This window comes from Chiloscyllium plagiosum, chromosome 37, assembly GCF_004010195.1.
Source record: "Chiloscyllium plagiosum isolate BGI_BamShark_2017 chromosome 37, ASM401019v2, whole genome shotgun sequence".
Taxonomy (NCBI): Eukaryota; Metazoa; Chordata; class Chondrichthyes; order Orectolobiformes; family Hemiscylliidae; genus Chiloscyllium; species Chiloscyllium plagiosum.
In genome coordinates this window covers 30,068,326-30,072,058 of record NC_057746.1, presented here as the reverse complement: position 1 = coordinate 30,072,058, position 3,733 = coordinate 30,068,326, and positions in this window count along the sequence as shown.

Here is a 3,733-nt window from a genome sequence, read left to right as displayed (position 1 = left end):
ACATATTGTCTTCCTGGTTCGAAACAAACACTTCAGGTCTGGACCTTTCACATGAAAACCCTGACACCTGAGCTAATCTATTTCCTAACCCCTCTAAATATCTTTCTTCTTCTTCAGAAATGTTTCACAGATTTAACTTGTGGCAGCATCTCTGCCAACTGATTGTTATAACTGAGAGGCTTGCTCGCCATTTCAGAGGCAATTCAGAGGCAGTGACATTGCTATTGGCCGAGAGCTACTTGTAGGTCAGACCGGATAAGGACAGCAGAATTTACTCTTTAAAGGAAGTTAGTGAAACGGATGGTTTTGACAAAAATCATTTCATGCCTTTGTGAGATTTTTAATTCCAGATATTTAAATATCAAATTCTACCACGTGTTTTGAGTTTTGAAATATATTATTTGGCTCTATGGATTCCTAATCCACTGATGATACTATATCACCATCATTTACCTCATTTAGACCCTCCTTCCTTAATCTGTGGTGAATCAATCAAAGGCAAACTTATAAAACCAGAGGGCCCTGCGTGACTGAAATGAAATGAAGAACTGGATCACTGGAAACCTGGAGAAACCCAGCAGGTCAGGCAGCAGCCGTGGAGAGAGAAACAGTGTTCGTATTTTGAGTCAGTTACCCTTTGTCAGATGTGAAATTAGCTGAGAAATGGTGGTTTGAATATTTCAGTCAAAAATGGAAATCTTCAGAGAGAGAGAGAGAGGCAGAATTTCTATTTGTTTCTGTTTGCAATATGATTTGTTTCCAGTAAGAACTGATATCCTGTGAATGATAACCACCTGTGAGTTTACTCTCTCAGACCAGATGTGAACAACAGCATAGAATAGAATCCCTACAATGTGGAAACAGGCCATTTGGCCCAACAAATCCACGCAGACCCTCTGAAGAGTAACCCACCCAAACCCATTCCCTTACCCTATCATTTTATATTTTCCCTGACTAATACACCTAACCTACACACCCCTGAACACTATGGACAATCTAGCCTGGCCCACTCACTTAATCTGCACACCTTTGTGACTGTGGGACGAAACCGGAGCACCCGGAGGAAACCTGCACAGATGTGGGGAGAATGTGCAAACTCCACACAGACAGTAACCCGAGGCTGGAATTGAACTGGTTCCCTGGTGCTGTGAGGCAGCAGTGCTAACCACTGAGCCACCCTAAATGGTCATCTGAGGAAAACATGATGGGGCTACCCAGGGAAATGTAGCATCCTCAGTCTAATCAGTGATATTATTGGAAGAGAAACTGTCTCATGATTAAATGCAATTGTTTATTAAGTATGTAGTAACAATGATGTATATTCACCTGTATGAAAATAATAATTTCATTATGAATAACATTCATTAAAATAATAATATTAGGATGTTCCAAAGCACTTTATAACAAGGTGTATTGGAGGTTCACTCAATGGTGTAACGTGAGAAATTCTGTGGTGAATTTGTCTGCAGCAGTGTCCCACAAACAGTGTAATGCGATGTCTAAACTGTGATGTTGACTGAGGAATAATATTGACCAGGGACAACCCCCACTGCTCTTCAGAGTCGTCCTATGGAATATTTAATTCCACATGAGGGAGCATACAAAGCTCGGTTTAACATCTCACCTGTTGGATGGCACCTCCAACTGTGCTGCACTCCCTCAGGACTGCACTGGGATGGTCAGCTTGGTTACATGCTGAGGTCTTTGGAGGAGAATTGACAGCCTCCTGACTCAGAGGCTGAACTGCAGCAGAGACACAGCAGCAGAGTTCTCCGTGACCTCCAGTTTATAAAAGGTAAAATCTGGGAGAGCAGCCTGAAGTATTATCATAGTCAGGGCTGGAGCAGCACTTCCCAAACTGTGTGGGAAACCTCCCCCCCCCCCCCCCCCGGGGGGGGGTCACCGAAACACCAGATGGCGTTGGGTTTTATTGTGTGGACCATAAATTGTGAATAAGAAGCTGCAGGCCCCATCTCAAACTGGCCTGGAAGGAAAGGTGTTCCAGGATTTTAACCCAGTGATGGTGAAGGAATTGTGACCTAGTTCCAAATCAGTATGGTGCATGGTCAGGAATGGTGTTTCAATGACTCTGCTTTACCTGGATATCGATGTGGTACAGGTTGTAGGGAGCTTTCAGAGAACACTGATGGTGCAGTGAGTTCCCACAGTGCAGTTTATAGGTGGGACACTCTGCTGTCTCAGTGCAATGGTGGTGGGTGGAGTTCTGAACCATCAGGCCGATTGGTCCTGCACCGGGTCAAGCTTTCGCAGTGTTGTTGTAACAGGACCTCTCCAGGCAAGTGACAGGTATTTCATCACATTCCTAACGTGTAGACTGACATTGGGCAGTTAGGAAGTGAGTTACTGACCTCAGATTTCCCTGTTCTTATCATCACAGTATTTATGTAGTTAATCTGGTTAAGTTTCTGGTGAATGGTCAACTCCCAGAATGTTGCTGGTTAGCAATCAGTGATGGTGATAGTGTATGTCAGAGAGCTGGTTCGATACCCATTTCTCAGAGATGGTCATTGTCTGGCACTTGTTTGCTGTGGCCATTACTGATGATACCAACTGACCTGTCCCTGCACTCTGTGCCCTCACACAGGAGGAGGGTGTAAAATGTAACGGCTGTAATTGACATGACACTTTGAAATAGATTTTAAAAAGGCTCAAGACTGGAATGAGGAAATTGCTTCCCTGCCACCCAGACTGTGGATTAACATGACCAACACTTTGAGAGTAACAATGTCCAATTCACAGCCAGCAGTTAAATAAAAACCACAGTCCGTTTTCTTGTGTGGATTTAAGTACATGCTGATTTCTCCTGTTTATTGGTTTATTATTTCTGATTTCAGATTGGGAGAACATTTCTAAGCACAAAGGTAAGATCCTCGTGTGATAACAAGGGATTTTATCTCTTGATCACCTTCTCTTCTCACTCTCCAGTAACAACTTGGATCCTTCAGGGTAACTTTCTGGGCACATGTTGCTGCTTCAGTGTCTCAATCACCAGCAGCACCTACTGGGAAATAGCAGGGACACTGCCCACAGTTTTCCATCTATCGATGGGAATGAATGGCAGATGAAGAGCAGCATGGATGCAGTTTCCAATCTGCATCACTATTGGGTGGCTCACAGCCCAGCTGTGTGAACTTAGAAAGCAAGCTTTCAAATCGAAGAATTTCTGATTTTTAATGGGTATAATTAATATCATTCAGTCTCTGTCTCTTTCATCCTTTCCACTCCATGACCCCGGGTCTCTTGCTGATTTAATTTAGTTTGAGGAACTTGCAGAAGCTCCTTGAGGTATTGTTCATGGTCCAGTCATCTTTAGCTGTATTATAATTTATTTTTGGAATGTGTACATTTGTTATCTATTCTTTTATTGTCTTTGAGGAGGTGGTGTTGAGCAAACTTTTAAAATTGGTGGAGTCCACGTAGTGTCGGTGTTCCCACGAAGCTGTTGGGATGGATTTCCAGAATTTTAAGGCAACAATAGTGAAGGAAGAGTAGTATAGTCCCAATTCAGGATGTTGTGGGAGTTTGAAGAGGCCTCGTAGCTGATGGGTGGTGATGACCCCATGCGTCTGCTTCCAATGTCTTCCTCGGTGGTGGAGGTCAGAGGTTTAGCAGGAAATCAAATGGACACATGATGGATGTAAAGCTGCAAGGTTTTGTGATTAAAGTAGGGGAACAGGACTGTTTGAGTGGCTTTACACAGTGTTGGCATCAA